Genomic DNA, 23,943 nt, shown 5'->3' on the forward strand with positions numbered 1-23,943 from the left:
GCTTAGAGTGATGGTCAGTGCGGAGTGTGTACGCTCCCCCCGTGTCGGTGTGTAGTGTGTACACTCCCCCCGTGTCGGTGTGTAGTGTGTACACTCCCCCCGTGTCGGTGTGGAATGTGTACGCTCCCCCCGTGTCAGTGCGGAGTGTGTACGCTCCCCCCGTGTCGGTGTGGAGTGTGTACACTCCCCCCGTGTCGGTGTGGAATGTGTACGCTCCCCCCGTGTCGGTGCGGAGTGTGTACGCTCTCCCCGTGTCGGTGTGGAATGTGTACGCTCTCCCCGTGTCGGTGTGGAGTGTGTGCACTCTCCCCGTGTGGTTGCGGAGTGTGTACGCAACTCCCCATGTCGGTGTGGAGTGTGTACACTCTCCCCGTGTGGGTGTGGAGTGTGTACACTCTCCCCATGTCAGTGTGAAGTGTGTACACTCTCCCCGTGTCAGTGTGGGGTGTGTACACTCTCCCCGTGTCAGTGTGAAGTGTGTACACTCTCCCCGTGTCAGTGTGGGGTGTGTACACTCTCCCCGTGTCAGTGTGAAGTGTGTACACTCTCCCCATGTCAGTGTGAAGTGTGTACACTCTCCCCGTGTCAGTGTGGAGTGTGCATACTCTCCACGTGTCGGTGTGGGGTGTGTACACTCTCCCCGTGTCGGTGTGGAGTGTGTACACTCTCCCTGTGTCAGTGTGGAGTGTGTACAGTCTCCCCATGTCGGTGTGGAGTGTGTATGCTCTCCCCGTGTCAGTGTGGAGTGTGTGCACTCTCCTTCATGTCTGTGCGGAGTGTGTACACACTCTCCGTGTCAGTGTGGAGTGTGTACACTCTCCCCATGTCGGTGCGGAGTGTGTATACTCTCCCCGTGTCAGTGTGGACTGTGTACACACTCCCATGTCTGTGTGGAGTGTGTACACTCTCCCTGTGTTGGTGTGGAGTCTGTACACTCTCCCCCTGAGTTGATGTGGAGTGTGTACACTGTCCCCGTGTCAGTGTGGAGTGTGTACGCTCTCCCCGTGTCAATACGGAGTCTGTACACTCTCCCCCTGAGTTGATGTGGAGTGTGTACATCTTCCCCCCGTGTCGGTGTGGAGTGTGTACAGTCTCCCCGTGTCAGTGTGGAGTGTGTACGCTCTCCTTTGTGTCTGTGCGGAGTGTGTACACACTCTCTCCGTATCGGTGTGGACTGTGTTCACTCCCCCCGTGTCGGTGTGGAGTGTGTACACTCTCCCCGTGTCGGTGTGGAGTGTGTACGCTCTCCTTCGTGTCTGTGCGGAGTGTGTACACACTCCCCATGTCAGTGTGGACTGTGTACACACTCCCATGTCTGTGTGGAGTGTGTACACTCTCCCTGTGTTGGTGTGGAGTCTGTACACTCTCCCCCTGAGTTGGTGTGGAGTGTGTACACTGTCCCCGTGTCAGTGTGGAGTGTGTACGCTCTCCCCGTGTCAATATGGAGTGTGTACATCTTCCCCCCCCCCCCCCCCCCCCGTGTCGGTGTGGAGTGTGCACACTCTTCCCGTGTTGGTGTGGAGTGTGTACAGTCTCCCCATGTAGATGTGAAGTGTGTACGCTCTCCCCGGTCAGTGTGAAGTGTGTATGCTCTCCCCGTGTCAGTGTGGAGTGTGTACGCTCTCCTTTGTGTCTGTGCGGAGTGTGTACACACTCTCTCCGTATCGGTGTGGACTGTGTTCACTCCCCCCGTGTCGGTGTGGAGTGTGTACACTCTCCCCGTGTTGGTGCGGTGTGTGTACAGTCTCCTCATGTCAGTGTGGAGTGTGTACACTCTCCCCGTGTTGGTGTGGAGTGTGTACAGTCTCCCCCTGAGTCTGTGTGGAGTGTGTACACTCTCCCCCTGAGTCTGTGTGGAGTGTGTACACTCTCCCCCTGAGTCTGTGTGGAGTGTGTACATGCTCCCCGTGTCTGTGTGGAGTGTGTGCACTCTCCCCGTGTCGGTGTGGACTGTGTACACTCCCCGCGTGTCTGTGTGGAATGTGTACACTCCCTGCGTGTCTGTGTGGAATGTGTACACTCTCCCCGTGTCGGTGTGGAGTGTGTACGCTCTCCTTCGTGTCTGTGCGGAGTGTGTACACACTCCCCATGTCAGTGTGGACTGTGTACACTCCCCCCATGTCTGTGTGAAGCGTGTACACTCTCCCCGTGACAGTGTGGACTCTGTACGCTCTCCCCGTGTCAATGTGGAGTGTGTACACCTCCCCCCGCCCCGTGTCGGTGCGGAGTGTGTACAGTCTCCCCCTGAGTCGGTGCCGAGTGTGTACACCCTCCCCCCCCCCCGTGTCGGTGCGGAGTGTGTACACCCTCCCCCCCCCCCCCCGTGTCGGTGTGGAGTGTGTACGCTCTCCCTCTGTCTGTGGGGAGTGTGTACAGTCTCCCCATGTCAGTGTAGAGTGTGTTTTACTCTCCCCGTGTCAGTGTGGACTCTGCACACTCTCCCCGTGTCAGTGTGTAGTGTGTACACTCTCCCCGAGTCGGTGCGGAGTCCGTACACTCTCCCCGTGTCGGTGCGGAGCGTGTACACTCTCCCCGCATCGGTGCGAAGCGTGTACACTCTCCCCGTGTCGGTGCGGAGCGTGTACACTCTCCCCGCGTCGGTGCGGAGCGTGTACACTCTCCCCCTGTCGGTGCGGAGCGTGTACACTCTCCCCGTGTCGGTGTGGAGCGTGTACACTCTCCCCCTGAGTCGGTGCGGAGCGTGTACACTCTCCCCGTGTCGGTGCGGAGCGTGTACACTCTCCCCGTGTCGGTGTGGAGCGTGTACACTCTCCCCCTGAGTCGGTGCGGAGCGTGTACACTCTCCCCGTGTCGGTGCGGAGCGTGTACACTCTCCCCCTGAGTCGGTGTGGAGCGTGTACACTCTCCCCGAGTCGGTGCGGAGCGTGTACACTCCCCCCGTGTCGGAGTGGAGTGTGTACACTCTCCCCATGTCGGTGTGGAATGTGTACGCTCTCTCCGTGTCGGTGCGGAGTGTGTACTCTCTCCCCGTGTCGGTGCGGAGCATGTACACTCTCCCCGTGTCGGTGCGGAGTGCGTACTCTCTCCCCGTGTCGGTGCGGAGCGTGTACTCTCTCCCCGTGTCGGTGCGGAGCGTGTACTCTCTCCCCGTGTCGGTGCGGAGCGTGTACACTCTCCCCGCGTCGGTGTGGAGTGTGTACACTCTCCCCGTGTTGGTGTGGAGTGTGTACACTCTCCCCGTGTTGGTGTGGAGTGTGTACACTCTCCCCCTGAGTCGGTGTGGAGCGTGTACACTCTCCCCGAGTCGGTGCGGAGCGTGTACAATCCCCCCGTGTCGGAGTGGAGTGTGTACACTCTCCCCATGTCGGTGTGGAATGTGTACGCTCTCTCCGTGTCGGTGCGGAGCGTGTACACTCTCCCCGTGTCGGTGCGGAGCATGTACACTCTCCCCGTGTCGGTGCGGAGTGCGTACTCTCTCCCCGTGTCGGTGCGGAGCGTGTACTCTCTCCCCGTGTCGGTGCGGAGCGTGTACTCTCTCCCCGTGTCGGTGCGGAGCGTGTACACTCTCCCCGCGTCGGTGTGGAGTGTGTACACTCTCCCCGTGTCGGTGTGGAGTGTGTACACTCTCCCCGTGTTGGTGTGGAGTGTGTACACTCTCCCCGTGTCAGTGCGGAGTGTGTACACTCTCCCCGTGTCAGTGCGGAGTGTGTACGCTCTCCCCGTGTCGGTGTGGAGCGTGTACGCTCTCCCCGTGTCGGTGCGGAGCGTGTACACTCTCCCCGTGTCGGTGCGGAGCGTGTACACTCTCCCCGTGTCGGTGCGGAGCGTGTACACTCTCCCCGTGTCGGTGCGGGTTTGCTCTGGGAAATGAGGGACAAGGGAATTCAGGAATGTGGATAGAGCTGTAAAGGTGGAGCTAAGATTGGGATTCGGTTCAGTGGAGATGTTCACAGCCACGAGTGGCCTGGTCAGGGTCAGCAGGAAGGATCTCGCAGTGTTCGCAGTATCGGAAACTGGAACAGACAGAGGCCATTCTGTCTCTCGATCAAGCCTCCCCATTAAGCTAGACCATGGCTGCTTCGATACCTCAAGGCCATTTACCCAAGCAATCTCAACATCCTTTGATGACTCCAGTATCTGGGAGGCTCTCTGTGTATAGAGCAGTCAGTCAACATCTCCCGCCTCACTGAGTGAAGAAATCCCTCTTTACCTTCATCTCTGAATATGGTGTCTCCTGATTCTAGACCCCTCTCCTCACCCTATCCCAACCCACTCCCTCAGCGCAAGCTTGGGAAAACATCCTCTTCCATTGACCCTGAAAGAAGGTTGTAAGGTTCACTGGATTAGAGTGGTGCTGGAAAAGCACAGCAGGTCCTGATGAAGGGCTTTTGCCCAAAACATCGATTTTCCTGCTCCTTGGATGCTGCCTGACCTGCTGTGCTTTTCCAGCAACACTAATCCAGAATCTGGTTTCTAGCATCTGCAGTCATCGTTTTTACCTGTAAGGTTCACTGAGATTGCCTCTCATTTTTCAAAACTCGACAGAACGCAGACCCAATCTCCCCTGAAAGAACTATCCCGCCATCCCACAGGTCAGTCTGTGTGGGGCAATAGGTTTTTAGATTACTTACAGTGTGGAAACAGGCCCTTTGGCCCAACAAGTCTTCACTGACCTGCCGAAGCGTGACCCACCCAGACCCATTCCCCTACATTTACCCGTTCACCTAACACTATGGACAATTTAGCCTGGCCAATTCACCTGACCTGCACATCTTTGTGACTGTGGGAGGAAACTGGAGCACCCGGAGGAAACCCACGCAGACACGGGGAGAACGTGCAATCTCCACACAGTCAGTCGCCTGAGTCGGGAATTGAACCCGGGTCTCTGGCGCTGTGAGGCAGCAGTGCTAACCACTGTGCCACCGTGCCGCCCACTATCCTTATTTGGTAACGCCTGTTTGAAAATGGACACCGACTTTGATCTTTTTGTGGTGTTGTTGAGGAAGGGGAGGACTTTGTTTCTCTTTGAGTTGTGTGTGTGTGGCCTCCGGGTGCCCGGAAATGTGTTGGCATGCATTTTTGAGATGAATAGTTCAGTGCATTAGAAAACAATAAGTAGAAGAGAGAAATATTTGGCTGCTGCTTCGCACCAAGTTGTCCTATGACACAGAGAGGCAGAGACAGAAGCCAGTTCCTTTAGAAAGACCATCTAGAAGGACAGAGAGCTTGCAGATTTCTGTCAGCTGGTAGCGGGGAGCCTGAAAGAGCAGCAGTGTAGTTTAGCAGTTTCCAGATCAATCAGGCCACAAGAAAAGAAGTCTCGATGGTGAATGTAAATAAGAGAAAGCTCCAGAAACAGAAGGCTATGGGAGAAGATGTTAAGGAATCCATGTTAAGAAATAAGTGAGCTGTGTTAGCAGTCTGTTCAAGGATCTCATGAAGAGACATTGTCTGAGGAAGCTAGCATCAAGTGATTGCAGAACTTGGTCAGAAAAAAACTGAATGCAAAGTACCATGTGAAGCCAGAGCAGGGAGGCCCGACACTGAGGTTTCACTTGCTATTAGATTGTTATCGAGGGCAAAAGAATTCATACTTAATTTCTGACAGCTGTCATAAGCCCATTTCAATTGTATTGTATCGAATGGTTCTTTCTCATCTCTTTTATGTGTAATAAAATTTGCTGTTCTTTTTTTTAAAAGTACATTTATAGCCTCTTGTATATATTCTTGTGGCTGACTGCCATGGTAACCAAATTGCAAAAATAAAACTATCAATGTTTTGAACAGTTTTAGCATAACCTCCTTACTGTTGCTGGAGAGAGAGGGAGAGAAGTTGGTGAAGGATTTTGTTTTGTCTTGAACTTATCAGGACAGACACAGAGAGCTCAATTTCAAACTGTAAAGTAAAACTTATGATCCATCAAGTCAAGTTTTACTCTGGGATCTGAGTTGCCCCATATTGCCATCAACTGGGGTAATAAGTAAATGTCTTTGAGAGTCCATATTCTAGATTAGTGTGGTGCTGGAAAAGTGCAGCAGGTCAGGCAGCATCCGAGGAGCAGGAAATCCACCTCCAAAACACACTCCATCCACCTGGAGACCCCGCGCTGGCCTATTACCCACCCTCGACCTCGTCATTTCCAACTGCCAGCGAGACATTAACCGCCTCAAACTGTCTACCTCCCTCCCCCACTCCAACCTCTCACCCTCACAACGCGCAGCCCTCCACTCCCTCTGCTCCAATCCTATCGATTCTCCTGCTCCTCGGATGCTCCCTGACCTGCTGCGCTTTTCCAGCACCACACTCTCGACTCTGATCTCCAGCATCTGCAGACCTCACTTTCGCCTTCTAGAGTCCATAACTGTACACAATACTCAAAATATGGTCTCGCCAACGTACAACTCGATACAACTCCAGTGAGACATCATTAGTCCTCTATTCAGATTCTTTTGTAATAAATGCCAGCATACTGTTTGCTTTCCTAATTACTTGCTGCACTTGCATGTTAGTGTTTGGTGATTTCTGACCGAGGATAGCCAGATCCCTTTGGGCATCAATATTTCCCACTCTCTCACCATTGGAGAAATACCATGCATTTCTGGTTTTCCCAACAAAAGGTAAAACTTCACATTTTTCCACACTTTATTCCATCTGTTATATTCTTGCCCACTCACTCAACTTGTCAAAATCCTTGAGAATTCTTTTCACATCCTCTTCCCATTTTCATCTCATTTTATATCATCAGAAAACTTGTAAATGTGGGATGTCCTAATTTAAAGTTAGAATTGAGTTCTGGAAGGTTGCAACTTTAAGTGAAACATTGATTCCCATGGACACCGGTGTTAAAATTGGAGTTAGCTTCCATAGGGCTTTTCTTAGCAGAGCAAACAAATAAACTTGTACCCAATTTAATACAGTGCCACCTATATTTTAAATGGCTAAATTCCTCCATTAACAAATGAAACAAATGTCAAAAATTTAAAAGGAAAATGTAATATGCCACAGTACTGTTAAATTCACCAGACTCCATCCTGTGGCAGACACTGAATTGTGCAGGAGTACCTGCACTGACTGACCTCTGCCCCTAGATGGAGCTCAGGGTCTGAGTTTGAGATCAGGAGGGAAGTGAGGACCCAGGGGGAGGACGTTAGATCTGGGCGGGGGAGATGTGGCCTGATGGGGAGACAACAGAATTGGGAAGGAAGTCCACTGTGACATTGAGTTGGAAACAAAGCTAAGCAGGAAGCAAGAGCCCTGGGATGTAGGCAGCATGGTACTGGATGGTGATTTACAATAGCAGCAGAGGATGCAAATTATGATAATACAGAGCTGTGATGCAAAGGGAATATAGACGCCTCAAAGAATGGACATGTTAAAACTAAGTAATGTTGAGTGGGGCAATGTTAAATGAAACAGAAATGGCTAGAGAAACTCAGCAGGTCTGGCAGCATCCACAGGGAGAAAGCAGAGTTAACCTTTCATCAGAATACAAGCTCTTTGGATATTCACCGTATTTAACTTCATACCCTGGTCCATCCTCTTTCAGTTCACAACAGATAACCTCACACTTGCTTCCTCCATCTGCCACAGTTTTGCCAATTCACCAAGTTTATCCACATTGTCTGCAAGACTGCCTCGCTTTACGTCATCAGCAAATTTGGAAATTTGACTTTCTATGTCATAGTCCAAGTTGTTAATGAATAATGTGAATAATTGAGGCTCTAAGGCAGATCCCTGTGGACACATCCTGCCAATCTGTGTATCCACCCACTGCCTCTACTTTCTGTCACCTGCCACTCAACCACATTCACAGCCATGTCAGGAATTACCCTCAATTCTGTGCACTTCTACCTTAGATAACAGTCTTTTATCGGGAGATTTTATCAAATGCCTTACGCAAATCCATACAAACAATATCCATTAACATTCCCCTGTCCATTACTTTAATCACCTCTTCAAAGAATTATGACATTTGTCAGGTATGGCCTATCTGTCCTGAATCCATGCTGGCTTTGCCTTGAAACTGTTCAAGGTGTTCAGTGACCCCACCCTTAATTATAGACTCCAACAATTTCCCCTTCACAGATGTCAGGTGAGCTGCTCAGTGATTCTCGACCATTTTCTCTTTCTCCATTCTTAAAAAGCTGAGTGACGTGTAATTTTCCAGTCCAGAGGGACAACTTCAGTGTTGGTGGAACTCTGAAAGATTATAGTTAGGACATCTACAATGTGCTCCCCTCCATCCTCCAACACCCTCGAGTGTAAACCATTAGGACCACGGTGTTGGCACTCTGTGTCCTTAAGTTTCTTCAATACTGATGTTTTACTCAGTCCCTGTTAACATTACTCAGTCCCTGTTAACATTACTCAGCCCCTGTTAACTTTACTCAGCCCCTGTTAACATTACTCAGTCTCTGTTAACTTTACTCAGTCCCTGTTAACATTACTCAGTCCCTCATAACTTTACTCAGTCCCTGTTAACTTTACTCAGTCCCTGTTAACATTACTCAGTCCCTGTTAACATTACTCAGCCCCTGTTAACTTTACTCAGTCCCTGTTAACATTACTCAGCCCCTGTTAACTTTACTCAGCCCCTGTTAACATTACTCAGTCCCTCTTAACTTTACTCAGTCCCTGTTAACATTACTCAGCCCCTGTTAACTTTACTCAGCCTCTGTTAACATTACTCAGTCCCTCTTAACATTACTCAGTCTCTGTTAACTTTACTCAGCCCCTGTTAACATTACTCAGTCCCTGTTAACATTACTCAGTCTCTGTTAACTTTACTCAGCCCCTGTTAACATTACTCAGTCCCTGTTAACATTACTCAGTCTCTGTTAACTTTACTCAGCCCCTGTTAACATTACACAGCCCCTGTTAACATTACTCAGCCCCTGTTAACTTTACTCAGCCCCTGTTAACATTACTCAGCCCCTGTTAACTTTACTCAGCCTCTGTTAACATTACTCAGTCCCTCTTAACATTACTCAGTCTCTGTTAACTTTACTCAGCCCCTGTTAACATTACTCAGTCCCTGTTAACATTACTCAGTCTCTGTTAACTTTACTCAGCCCCTGTTAACATTACTCAGTCCCTGTTAACATTACTCAGTCTCTGTTAACTTTACTCAGCCCCTGTTAACATTACACAGCCCCTGTTAACATTACTCAGCCCCTGTTAACTTTACTCAGTCCCTGTTAACATTACTCAGTCCCTGTTAACATTACTCAGCCCCTGTTAACTTTACTCAGTCCCTGTTAACATTACTCAGCCCCTGTTAACATTACTCAGTCTCTGTTAACTTCACTCAGCCCCTGTTAACATTACTCAGATCCTGTTAACATTACTCAGTCCCTGTTAACATTACTCAGCCCCTGTTAACTTTACTCAGTCCCTGTTAACATTACTCAGTCTCTGTTAACTTTACTCAGCCCCTGTTAACATTACTCAGTCCCTGTTAACATTACTCAGCCCCTGTTAACATTACTCAGCCCCGTTAACATTACTCAGCCCCTGTTAACATTACTCAGCCCCGTTAACATTACTCAGCCCCTGTTAACATTACTCAGTCCCTGTTAACATTACTCAGCCCCGTTAACATTACTCAGTCCCTGTTAACATTACTCAGCCCCTGTTAACTTTACTCAGTCCCTGTTAACATTACTCAGTCTCTGTTAACTTTACTCAGCCCCTGGTAACATTACTCAGCCCCTGTTAACATTACTCAGTCCCTGGTAACATTACTCAGCCCCTGTTAACATTACTCAGTCCCTGTTAACATTACTCAGTCTCTGTTAACTTTACTCAGCCCCTGTTAACATTACACAGCCCCTGTTAACATTACTCAGCCCCTGTTAACTTTACTCAGCCCCTGTTAACATTACTCAGCCCCTGTTAACTTTACTCAGCCCCTGTTAACATTACTCAGCCCCTGTTAACATTACACAGCCCCTGTTAACATTACTCAGCCCCTGTTAACTTTACTCAGCCCCTGTTAACATTACTCAGCCCCTGTTAACTTTACTCAGCCCCTGTTAACATTACTCAGCCCCTGTTAACATTACTCAGTCTCTGTTAACTTTACTCAGCCCCTGTTAACATTACACAGCCCCTGTTAACATTACTCAGCCCCTGTTAACTTTACTCAGTCCCTGTTAACATTACTCAGTCCCTGTTAACATTACTCAGCCCCTGTTAACTTTACTCAGTCCCTGTTAACATTACTCAGTCTCTGTTAACTTTACTCAGCCCCTGTTAACATTACTCAGATCCTGTTAACATTACTCAGTCCCTGTTAACATTACTCAGCCCCTGTTAACTTTACTCAGTCCCTGTTAACATTACTCAGTCTCTGTTAACTTTACTCAGCCCCTGTTAACATTACTCAGTCCCTGTTAACATTACACAGCCCCTGTTAACTTTACTCAGCCCCTGGTAACATTACTCAGCCCCTGTTAACATTACTCAGTCCCTGTTAACATTACTCAGTCCCTGTTAACATTACACAGCCCCTGTTAACATTACTCAGCCCCGTTAACATTACTCAGCCCCTGTTAACATTACTCAGCCCCGTTAACTTTACTCAGCCCCTGGTAACATTACTCAGCCCCTGTTAACTTTACTCAGCCCCTGTTAACATTACTCAGTCCCTGTTAACATTACACAGCCCCTGTTAACATTACTCAGCCCCTGTTAACATTACTCAGCCCCGTTAACATTACTCAGCCCCTGTTAACATTACTCAGCCCCGTTAACATTACTCAGCCCCTGTTAACATTACTCAGTCCCTGTTAACATTACTCAGCCCCGTTAACATTACTCAGTCCCTGTTAACATTACTCAGCCCCTGTTAACTTTACTCAGTCCCTGTTAACATTACTCAGTCTCTGTTAACTTTACTCAGCCCCTGGTAACATTACTCAGCCCCTGTTAACATTATTCAGTCCCTGTTAACTTTACTCAGCCCCTGGTAACATTACTCAGCCCCTGTTAACATTACTCAGTCCCTGTTAACATTACACAGCCCCTGTTAACTTTACTCAGATCCTGTTAACATTACTCAGTCCCTGTTAACATTACTCAGCCCCTGTTAACTTTACTCAGTCCCTGTTAACATTACTCAGCCTCTGTTAACTTTACTCAGCCCCTGTTAACATTACTCAGTCCCTGTTAACATTACACAGTCCCTGTTAACTTTACTCAGATCCTGTTAACATTACTCAGTCCCTGTTAACTTTACTCAGTCCCTGTTAACATTACTCAGCCCCTGTTAACATTACTCAGTCCCTGTTAACATTACTCAGTCCCTGTTAACTTTACTCAGCCCCTGGTAACGTTACTCAGCCCCTGTTAACATTACTCAGTCCCTGTTAACATTACACAGCCCCTGTTAACTTTACTCAGCCCCTGTTAACATTACTCAGTCCCTGTTAACATTACACAGCCCCTGTTAACATTACTCAGTCCCTGTTAACATTACTCAGCCCCTGTTAACTTTACTCGGTCCCTGTTAACTTTACTCAGTCCCTGTTAACATTACTCAGCCCCTGTTAACATTACTCAGTCCCTGTTAACTTTACTCAGCCCCTGTTAACATTACTCAGCCCCTGTTAACTTTACTCAGTCCCTGTTAACATTACTCAGCCTCTGTTAACATTACTCAGTCCCTGTTAACTTTACTCAGTCCCTGTTAACATTACTCAGCACCTGTTAACATTACTCAGCCCCTGTTAACTTTACTCAGTCCCTGTTAACATTACTCAGTCCTTGTTAACTTTACTCAGTCCCTGTTAACATTACTCAGCCCCTGTTAACTTTACTCAGTCCCTGTTAACATTACTCAGCCTCTGTTAACATTACTCAGTCCCTGTTAACATTACTCAGCACCTGTTAACATTACTCAGCCCCTGTTAACTTTACTCAGTCCCTGTTAACATTACTCAGTCCCTCTTAACTTTACTCAGCCCCTGTTAACATTACTCAGTCCCTCTTAACTTTACTCAGCCCCTGTTAACATTACTCAGCCCCTGTTAACATTACTCAGCCCCTGTTAACTTTACTCAGTCCCTGTTAACATTACTCAGTCCCTCTTAACTTTACTCAGCCCCTGTTAACATTACTCAGTCCCTGTTAACATTACTCAGCCCCTGTTAACATTACTCAGTCTCTGTTAACTTTACTCAGTCCCTGTTAACATTACTCAGCCCCTGTTAACTTTACTCAGTCCCTGTTAACATTACTCAGCCCCTGTTAACATTACTCAGTCTCTGTTAACTTTACTCAGCCCCTGTTAACATTACTCAGCCCCTGTTAACTTTACTCACTCCCTGTTAACATTACTCAAATCCTGTTAACATTACTCAGCCCCTGTTAACATTACTCAGTCCCTGTTAACATTACTCAGCCCCTGTTAACATTACTCAGTCCCTGTTAACTTTACTCAGCCCCTGTTAACATTACTCAGTCTCTGTTAACTTTACTCAGTCCCTGTTAACATTACTCAGCCCCTGTTAACTTTACTGAGTCCCTGTTAACTTTACTCAGCCCCTGTTAACTTTACTCAGTCCCTGTTAACATTACTCAGCCCCTGTTAACTTTACTCAGCCCCTGTTAACATTACTCAGTCCCTGTTAACATTACTCAGTCCCTGTAACTTTACTCAGTCCCTGTTAACTTTACTCAGTCCCTGTTAATATTACTCAGCCTCTGTTAACTTTACTCAGTCCCTGTTAACTTTACTCAGTCCCTGTTAACATTACTCAGCCCCTGTTAACTTTACTCAGCCCCTGTTAACATTACTCAGTCCCTGTTAACTTTACTCAGCCCCTGTTAACTTTACTCAGTCCCTGTTAACATTACTCAGCCCCTGTTAACTTTACTCAGCCCCTGTTAACATTACTCAGTCCCTGTTAACATTACTCAGTCCCTGTAACTTTACTCAGTCCCTGTTAACTTTACTCAGTCCCTGTTAATATTACTCAGTCCCTGTTAACTTTACTCAGTCCCTGTTAACATTACTCAGCCCCTGTTAACTTTACTCAGCCCCTGTTAACATTACTCAGTCCCTGTTAACTTTACTCAGTCCCTGTTAACATTACTCAGTCCCTGTAACTTTACTCAGTCCCTGTTAACTTTACTCAGTCCCTGTTAATATTACTCAGCCTCTGTTAACTTTACTCAGTCCCTGTTAACATTACTCAGCCCCTGTTAACATTACTCAGCCCCTGTTAACATTACTCAGTCCCTGTTAACTTTACTCAGCCCCTGTTAACATTCTTGGCATTTGTGCCAAACTGTTCTCCTTTTCTAAAGTCTGATGGAAAGTAATTATTCGACATGTCTGCTTTTCCCCAGAATTAGTGACAGTTCCCCCTTTTCAGCCAACATCGCCCCCTGACCATCCGACTTTCCTTTCTGTAACCATAACATATATTCTCGTTGGTTTCAATACGCTTGGGCAGTCCTCCTTTCACCAGCTGCTTGGTGACCCCTTGCTAGTGTTTGTACCTTTGACATTCATCAGGATCTGTGCTAGCTTTTTTTGCATTTTTGAAAGCCCTTTTAGTTTTATACTGTCTCTGTAGTTGTCTGATGTTGGCTGTTTTTTCTGTAGAGTTTCTCTCTCATGGGGAAAAACTGGCTCTATATTGTATTAAATGTTTCTTTAAATATCTTCCGTTGATTCTCAGTTGTTTTACCCTTTAGCAGATTTCTCAGTTTACTGTGGACAATCTCTGTCTTATCTCATTTTATTAATGTCAGCCTGACCTCGCAGCTGAGTCATGTCCTTCACTCTTAAACACTACAATGAATTGTTGATGTTATGATCATTATTTGAAATTGTTTCATGCTCAATTAAGATTACTAATTAAGCCACAAATTAAAATCGTTACTAAATCCAATATTACTTGTCCAGTTATTGCGTCCAGGACAATGGACTGCAGCAGGTTAATTTTCTCCAGAGCAACTCAGAACCTGTAATGAGTACAGAGTCAAAAAGTGTCTCACTGGGAAAGCACAGCCGGTCAGACAGCATCTGAGGAGCAGGAGGGTTGATGAAGAACTTTTATCAGAAACGTCTATTCTCCTGTTCCTCAGATGCTGCCTGACCGGCCTGTGCTTTTCCAATGCTACACGTTTTGACCCTGACTCTCCAGCATCTGCAGTCCTCACTTCCTCCCATTCAGGATGGTGAAGAAGGCATTTGGCATGCTGAGTGCAGGAGTTGGGACGTTATGTTACAGCTGTATAAGACATTGGCAAGGCCAAATTACAGTACTGTGTACAATTCTGGTTGCCCTGCTGTTATGAGGATATTATAAAACTAGTAAAGATCCAAAAAAAGATTTACAAGGATGTTCCTGAGACTGGAGGGTTTGAGTTATAAGGATAGGCTGGGGCTATTTTCCCTGGAGCATAAGAGGCTGAGGAGTGACCTTAGGGAGGTTTATAAACTAATGAGGAGTACGGATAAGGTGAACAGCAAAACTGTTTTCCCTCTGGTAGGGGAGTCCAAAACTAGAGGACATAGGTTTAGGGTGAGAGGGGAAAGATTTAAAAGGGACCTAAGGGGCAACTTTTACACACAGAGGGTGGTACGGAATGAGCTGCCAGAGGAAGTGGTGGAGGCTGGTACAATGGCAACATTTAAAAGGCATCTGGGTGGATATATGAATAGGAAGGGTTTGGAGGGATATGAGTCAAACATAGGTAAATCTGGCCAGTTCAGTTTAGGAAACCTGGTTTAGTTGGGCCGAAGGGTCTGGTTCTGAGCCGTATGATTCTATGATTAAAAACCTGTCTACGTCAGCCTTAAATATACTCAAAGACCTAGCCTATGATAGCTGTCTGTGATAAAACATTCCACAGTTCATTCCTCTCTGAGGGAAGAAATTCCTCCTCATCTCTGTCTTTAATATGCAACTCCTTACACTAAGATGATGTCCTCTGGTGCTAGACCCTTCCACAATGCGAATGAATCTCAGCATCCGCCCTGTCAAACCTCCTAAGAATCTTATATGTTTCAATAAGGTCACCTCTAATTCTTCCAAACTCCAATGAGTACAGGCCCAACCGAATGAACCTTTCCTCAGAGACAGTCCCTCCATCCCTGGGATCAGCCGAGTGGACCTTCTCTGTACTGTCTCCAAACCCCGTTCACAATATCCCCGCTGGGGTCTGACTAGTGCCCTGTCGACTTCATTGCCTTTGAAGCAAAGGCCAACATCCCATTTTCCCCCTTTATTACCTGCTGTACTTGGACACTAGATTATTTGTGATTCATTGGTGAGGAATCCCAAATCCTTCCATTCTGTAGCTTCCTGCAGTTTTACTTTTATTAAATAATCTTCAGCTCCTCTATTCTTTCTGCCAAAGTGCATAACCTCACATCTTCCCTCATTATATTACATCTTCCAAGCCACTTGCTTAGCTTGTCTATATCCTGGACTTCAGGGCTTAAGTTATGAAGAGTGATTGTACAAATTAGGTTGTTTTGTTTTTAGAATTTAGAAGGTTAAAGTGTGATCTGATCAAAGTCTTCAAGATATTAACAGGAAAAGACAGGGTAGATTAGCATAAACTGTTTCCACTAGTTGGAGATTCTAGAGCTAGGAATGAGGGAATGAGGGCCAGAGGGTTCAGGAGAGATGTTAGGTAGCACTTATACACACAGAGGGTGGGAGAGGTTTGGAACTCTCTTCCACAAACTGCAGTGGATGTTGCATCAGTTGTTAGTTTTAAATCTGAAATAGATACATCTTTGTTAAGGTATTAAGGGCTTTGGGCCCATGGCTGTGAGCTGGGGTGGCACTGTAGCTCAGTGGTTAGCACTGCTGCCTCACAGCGCTGGGGACCCAGGTTCAATTCCAATCTCAAGTGACTGTCTTTGCACATTATCTCCGGTTTCCTTCCACAGTCCAAAGTTGTGCAGGTTAGGGTGGATGGGCCATGCTGAATTGCCCGTAGTGTCCAGGGATGTGTAGGGTTAGGTGGATTAGCCACTGGAAATGCAGCATTATAGGGATGGGGAGTGAGTCTGGATGCAATGCTCTTTGGAAGGTCAGTGTGGATCTGTTGGGTTGAATGGCCTGTTTCTACATTGTAGAGATTCTATGATATGGTCTAGGACCACAGATCAGCCATGGTCTCATTGAATTAGTGGAACAGATTCGAGGGGCTGAATAGCCTCCTGCTGTGTTCTGCAGCCTCTTTGCCAGTTGCTTTCCCACCTATTTTTGTGTCATGAGCAAACTTTGCTACAGTACATTCCCTTTCCTCATCCAAGCCATTAATATATATTGTAAATAATTGAGGCCCCAGCACTGATCTCTGTTTACTCTTTGTTCATGTTGCTTTCCCAAACACAGGCCGATGTTTCTCATATGTTCATTGTCTCCTTCCCTTTTATTATAAAAGGTTTTACACGGCAGTTTTCCATCCTCTGAGAATTTTCCCAAATCTAAGGAAATCTGGAAGATTACTACCACTATCTTTTTTAAAATATATTTTTATTGAAAAATAGATTTTTAAATATTACAACAAATACAAAACAAAATAATTCAAAACAATACCAAGAAAGAACACCAAAGATAAATGTAAGAAACCCGATCCGCCCTCATGTACAAATGCATAAATATGTATATAAAAATAAACATAATACAAACACCAACTACTGAACTAAATAAATAATAACTAACACCAAACTAATAAATAATAATACAGCGCAGCCAAACAAAACACTCACTCTCAAATATAGAGACCATTAACTTTTACCTATTCATACGTTCGCAGTTCCCCGTCTCTGGATATTGGCCTCACAAAGCACAGTTGTTACGGCTATATAAAAGCCGTTGTTAGTGTGGCAGATAAATCTGTGTCCAGGTATTCCAAAAAGGCCTGCCATGACTTATAGAAATTCTCAGTTTTATGGCATATCGTATTTGTGAGAAAACCCAAGGGACCATGCTCCATAACACAGTTTTGCCAACCCGACAGACCCGGGGTTTTTCAGATACCCAACCTTGCAAGATATTCTTTCTTGCGCAGAAAGTGAGGATATTGAAAAGTTTTTTCTTATGTGCATTTGCAGGGAAGACACTGGGCAGGCCCAGAAGAAGAGATATCAGGTCCTTTTCCAACCTCACAGCCAAAATCCCCTCCATTGCACCAGCCATACTGCTCCAGTATGTTTGAAGCCTCCCACAGGACCACAGACAATGGGTATGAGTGTCCACACTAACCTTATACTTGGGACATGTTGAAGATACTCCTGGTTTAAATTTTGGCAAACAATTCGGAGCCAAGTGGACCCTGTGGAGAATCTTCAACTGTAAAGCATGGGTCCTATTGCAAATTGATGTCTTTCTTGTGTTTTCCCAAATATCCTCCCATCCCTCTGAGGAGACTTCAACACCTAACTCTCTCTCTCTCTCTCTCTCACACCCTGCAGAGTCGATCAAACTCACCTGAAGAGGCACTGCCCAACTGATGATATAAAGTGCAGACAGAAAGTGTACTCTTAGCACTGAACACCCTCCTCTCTTGGATTTGTAGGGATCAGTCAAAAGTGTAGTTTTTTTTTAATAAGATCCCTAAGTTGAAAAAAAAAAGAGGTCCCTGTTAGATAGCTTGTATTTCTGTGCCAACTGATCAAAGGACATCATTGTGTCTCCCTCAAATAAACTGCCCAGGCAAGACAAACCCCAGCTGCCCAATGTTTGAATCCTGAATCTATCATCCCTGGTTGAAAATCTAGCAAAATGTGTAAAAAAAGATATTGCCTTCCCTCTGTCGAATTGCCCCCCATACTTTAACAGTATTGAAAACTATTGGGTTATGGTAATATTCCCTAACTGTCCTCATTTTGTCCAAAAACAACAATCTAGTAAGGGGTCACCCTGCCTGGGAGGTTTCGATATCGAACCACAGGCCCAATCACTTGTGTAAGATAAAAGCGAGCTTAGTTGATAATTTTTAATATCCAGGAGATCCACTCTTCCCAATCTGTGAGGCAATTGCAGTTTAGCTAATTTAATAAGGGACCACTTACAATGTCAAATAAAGGAGCTGAACCAGCTGTTCAGCCTCCTGAGTGTTTGCTTATTGAAAATCAGGGGGAGGATCTGTATAAGGTACAACCAAGGGAGGAGAATATTCATCTTAATAGGCGCTTTCCGACCTAACCGTGAGGCCAGTAGCACCTCCCATCGTTGAAGGTCTTGTTTGATTTTGTTTAATAATTGAACAAAATTAGCTTTAAACAACCAATCACGATCTGGAGTAATGAATATGCCCGAATACATATAGCCCCCCCGTGACCACTTAAACAGGAGTCAAGATTTGCCCTCAAGACCTAGCACCTTCGTAAGACTATCCATAGGCATAGCCTCTGATATTGCAAAATTAATCTTGTACCCTGAAAAAGGTGCCAAACACCAAGAGGTATTGTATCAGGCGAGGTAACGAAACTGCTGGATTTGACAAAGAAATTAGAACATCGTCCGCATACAACAAAACCTTATGTAAAGTTTGACCCCACTTCTGGAGCTGGTATACTAGAATCCCCATGAATGGCCTCCACCAATGGTCCAGTCACCAACGTAAGAAACAATGGTGAAAGGGGACAGCCCTGCCGGCTGCCCCTAAAAATATTACAATTGTTTGATCGTACCCCATTGGCGATGACCGCAGCGAGAGGGTCACTGTAGAGAAACTTTACTCATCTTATAACGACTTCACCCAAACCAAACCCCTCCAGAGGCCTCTCAACTCGGTCAAATGCCTTCCCTGCATCTGGAGAAATCATGAATCCCTGTATTGGCTGTTATTGACACGCTTGAATTACATTAAGCAGCCTCCTAACGTTATTGGAGGATCTGCGGCCCTTTATGAAGCCCATCTGGTCCTCTTTAACAATAGAAGGTAACACAGTCTCCAGCCTTAACACAAGAGTCTTAGAGAGGATTTTAAAGTTAGTATTTAAAAGTGAAATGAGCCTGTATGAAGCATAGTCCTCCGGGACCTTCCCTTTTTTAAGGATAAGTGAAATATTGGCATCTCTTAGAGATGGCAGGAGATGATCATGACTGTACGAGGCATTGAACATGTTGAACATCGGGCCTGACAATATGTTTATAAATTCCTTAGAGAATTCGCTGGGAAGTCCATCAGGACCTGGCAACTTTCCACTCTGAAACTGCTTCCCAGCCTCCTGTACCTCTTGCTCTGATAAGGGGGCATTGAGAAAAGACTTTGGTTTGGGGGTCACGCCCGGCAGCTCCAGATCCTTAAAAAAGGACTCCATCTTGGCTATTCTTCCTCACCACCCACAGCTTGGTATAATTCAGAGTAAAATCTCTGCAACACCACATTAATTTTTTGGAATCACATGGTAGGTTTCCAGACCCTTCCCTAACCACTGTAATGGCTTGAGGGGCACTCTTTTTCCTGGCAAGGTATGCTAAGTATTTGCCTGGCTTGTCACCATGTTCATATAACCTGTGCTTTGCAAATGCCAGCTCCTTCTTTGCCGTCTGTGTGACCATGGAATTCAATGCAGACCTCAGTGCCGTAACCCTCTGTAGTTCAACCAATGAGGGCCTGTCAACCGTGCTTCGAGGACATGTTGCTGCTCACCCTTCAGCCGCTTCCTACTGGCAGAGTAGGAAATAACTCATCCTCGGCATAGGCTTTGCCAGTTTCCCAAAGGACAGATGGGCTCCCAGCCAAGCCTGAGTTAATGTCTAGGAATGCCCGAAATTCCATAGAGAAGTACTCCACAAACTTATTATCCTTAAGGATAAAGGGATCCATTCGCCAGTGCATCGAACCCGCTATAATGTCCTTAATCTTAACCAACAGGTACACTGGAGCTTGATCAGAAATGGTAATATTACCAATCGTACAAGTTGCCACCAAATCCAGGGTTACCACAGGGGTCAGAAAAAAAACGAATCCGGTGTGACATCTGTGCAGATTGGGGAAAAACATGAAATCCCTGCCTGTAGGGTGGAAATGCCACCAGACGTCCACCTACCCTAACTCCCCACACAGACCCACTAACTGTTTAGTTTGTACAGAGGGTATTGAGGGACCTTTGGGCAACCTGTCTACTGTCGGATCCATGAGACAGTTAAAATCTCTCCCTATAATGATATGCCGGGACTCAAGACTGATCAGTTTAGAGAATGCATCTACTTGAAATTTGAGGGGATCAGCTAGAGGGCAATAAATATTTAAAACACTATATTCTTCCCATTTATCAGGGCTTTGAGAATTATAAACCTCCTGTGTGTGTCTTTAACACACTCTAGTAAATTAAATGGGAGATTCCTCCTAAAAATACAGCCACTCCCCTATTTCTGGTATTAAAAGATGAAAAATAAACCCGATCAAAGCCATTCTGCTGTAATTTCAGATGCTTCTTGTCATCCAAGTGTGTCTCCTGTAATAAAGCAATATCTACCAGAGGGGTACCAATATCCTGGGGGGGGGGGAAATTCACTAAGGCTATTGGGGTGGGTTTAAATTAATCCAGCAGGGGGATGGGAACCAAAATTGTAGTTCGAGTATAGAAAAGGTTGAGAGTCGGGAGGTCCGAAATCAAGTTTCAGGGACGCAAGATGGCACCGGCAAGCAGGAAGTTGGTTTGAAGTGTGTCTACTTCAACGCCAGGAGCATCCGGAATAAGGTGGGTGAACTTGCAGCATGGGTTGGTACCTGGGACTTCAATGTTGTAGCCATTTTGGAGACATGGATAGAGCAGGGACAGGAATGGTTGTTGCAGGTTCCAGGATTTAGATGTTTTAGTAAGAACAGAGAAGATGGTAAAAGAGGGGGAGGTGTGGCATTGTTGGTCAAGGACAGTATTACAGTTGCAGAAAGGATGTTTGGGGACTCATCAACTGAGGTTGTATGGGCTGAGGTTAGAAACTGGAAAGGAGAGGTCACCCTGTTGGGAGTTTTCTATAGGCCTCCAAATAGTTCTAGAGATGTAGAGGAGAGGATAGCAAAGATGATTCTCGATAGGAGTGAGAGAGAGACAGGGTAGTTGTCATGGGGGACTTCAACTTTCCAAATATTGACTATAGTATGACTATTATAGATGGGTCAGTTTTTGTCCAGTGTGTGCAGGAGGGCTTCCTGACACAGTATGTAGACAGGCCAACAAGGGGCGAAGCCACATTAGATTTGGTACTGGGTAATGAGCCCGGCCAGGTGTTAGACTTGGAAGTAGGTGAGCACTTTGGTGATAGCGATCACAATTCTGTTATATTTACTTTAGCGATAGGAAGGGATAGGTGTATACCACTGGGCAAGAGTTACACCTGGGGGAAAGGCAATTACAATGCAATTAGGCAAGATTTAGGAAGCATAGGATGGGGAAGGAAACTGCAGGGGATGGGCATATTAGAAATGTGGAGCTTATTCAAGGAAAAGCTACTGTGTGTCCTAGATAAGTATGTAACGGTCAGGCAGGGAAGAAGCTGTAGAGCGCGAGAGCCGTGGTTTACGAAGGAAGTGGAATTGCTGGTCAAGAGGAAGAAGAAGGCTTATGTTAGGATGAGATGTGAAGGCTCAGTTAGGGTATTTGAGGGTTACCAGGTCGCCAGGAAAGACCTAAAAAGAGAACTCAGAAGAGCCAGGAGGAGATATGAGAAGTTGTTGATGGATAGAATCAGGGTAAGACCTAAGGTTTTTGTAGGTATTTAAGGAATAAAAGAATGACGAGAGTAAGATTAGGGCCAATCAAGGATAGTAGTGGGAAGTTGTGTGTGGAGTCAGAGGAGATAGGGGAAGCATGAAATGAATATTTTTCGACAGTATTCACTCTAGAAATCGACAATGTTGTTGAGGAGAATACTGAGATACAGCCTACTAGACGAGGTGGGATTGAGGTTCACAAGGAAGAGGTATTAGAAATCCTGCAGAGTGTGAAAATAGATAAGTCCCCTGGGCCGGATGGCATTTATCCTAGGATCCTCTGGGAAGCCAGGGAGGAGATTGCTGAGCCTTTGGCATTGATCTTTAAATCTCGTTGTCTACAGGAATAGTGCCAGAAGACTGGAGGATAGCAAATGTGGTTCCCCTGTTCAAGAAGGGGAGTAGAGACAATCCTGGTAATTATAGACCAGTGAGCCTTACTTCAGTTGTTGGTGAAGTGTTGGAAAAGGTTATAAGAGATAGGATTTACAATCATCTAGAAAAGAATAATTTGATTAGGGATAGTCAGCACGGTTTTGTGAAGGCTAGGTCGTGACTCACAAACCTTATTGAGTTCTTTGAGAAGGTGACCAAACAGGTAGATGAGAGTAAACCGGTTGATGTGGTGTATATGGATTTCAGCAAGGTGTTCGATAAGGTTCCCCACAGTAGGCTATTGTACAAAATGCAGAGGAATGGGATTGTGGGAGATATAGCAGTTTGGATCAGTAATTGGCTTGCTGAAAGAAGACAGAGGGTGGTGGTTGATGGGAAATGTTCATCCTGGAGTCCAGTTACCAGTGGTGTACCGCAAGGGTCGGTGTTGGGTCCACTGCTGTTCATCATTTTTATAAACGACCTGGATGAGGGCGTAGAAGGGTGGGTTAGTAAATTTGCAGAAGACACTAAGGTTGGTGGAGTTGTGGATAGTGACAAAGGATGTTGTAGGTTACAGAGAGACATGGATAAGCTGCAGAGCTGGGCTGAGAGGTGGCAAATGGAGTTTAATGCGGACAAGTGTGAGGTAATTCACTTTGGTCGGAGTAACCGGAATGCAAAGTACTGGGCTAATGGTAAGATTCTTGGTAGTGTAGATGAGTAGAGAGATCTCGGTGTCCAGGTACACAGATCCCTGAAAGTTGCCACCCAGGTTGACAGGGTTGTTAAGAAGGCATACAGTGTTTTAGCTTTTATTAATAGAGGGATCGAGTTCCAGAACCATGAGGTTATGCTACAGCTGTACAAAACTCTGCTACGGCCGCACTTGGAATATTGCGTACAGTTCTGGTCACCGCATTATAGGAAGGATGTGGAAGCTTTGGAAAGGGTGCAGAGGAGATTTACTAGGATGTTGCCTGGTATGGAGGGAAGGTCTTACGAGGAAAGGCTGAGGGACTTGAGGCTGTTTTCGTTGGAGAGAAAAAGGTTGAGAGGAGACTTAATAGAGACATATAAGATAATCAGAGGGTTAGATAGGGTGGACAGGGAGAGCCTTTTTCCAAGTATGGTGACGGTGAGCACGACGGGGCATAGCTTTAAATTGAGGGGTGATAGATATAGGACAGATGTCAGAGGTAGTTTCTTTACTCAGAGAGTAGTAAGGGTATGGAATGCTTTGCCTGCAACGGTAGTAGATTCGCCAACTTTAAGTACATTTAAGTCGTCATTGGACAAGCATATGGACGTACATGGAATAGTGTAGGTGGGATGGGCTTCAGATTGGTATGACAGGTCGGCGCAACATCGAGGGCTGAAGGGCCTGTACTGCGCTGTAATGTTCTATGTTCTATCTTGTCTATAACTGACATATGCTTCCTTCTTTTTCTGAACCAAACCCTCAATTTCTTTAGACATCCAGCATTCCCTATACCTACCAGCCTTTCCTTTCATCCTAACAGGAATATACTTTCTCTGGATTCTCATTTCTGAAGGCTTCCCATTTTCCAGCCATCCCTTTACCTGCGAACATCTACCCCAATCAGTTTTTGAAAGTTCTTGCTTAATACCGTCAAAATTGGCCTTTCTCCAATTTAGAACTTCAACTTTTAGATCTGGTCTATCCTTTCCCATCATTATTTTAAAACTAATAGAATTATGGTCGCTGGCCCCAAAGTGCTCCCCCACTGACACCTCAGTCACCTGCCCTGCCTTATTTCCCAAGAGTAGGTCAAGTTTTGCAACTTCTCTAGTAGGTACATCCACATACTGAATCAGAAAATGTTCTTGTACACACTTAATAAATTCCTCTCTATCTAACCCTTAACACTATGGCAGTCCCA

The 23,943-nt window shown here is 46.0% G+C and overlaps 1 pseudogene; it reads right to left on the reverse strand.

The window, feature by feature from the left end:
- Positions 1 to 735: 735 nt before the first annotated feature.
- LOC148145350 (uncharacterized) overlaps positions 736 to 23,943 on the reverse strand; it is a 33,568-nt pseudogene continuing 10,360 nt past the window's right edge.

Source organism: Chiloscyllium plagiosum, unplaced genomic scaffold (assembly GCF_037043375.1).
Source record: "Chiloscyllium plagiosum isolate Xiang-an unplaced genomic scaffold, Cpla_swu_hap1 HiC_scaffold_24, whole genome shotgun sequence".
Lineage (NCBI taxonomy): Eukaryota > Metazoa > Chordata > Chondrichthyes > Orectolobiformes > Hemiscylliidae > Chiloscyllium > Chiloscyllium plagiosum.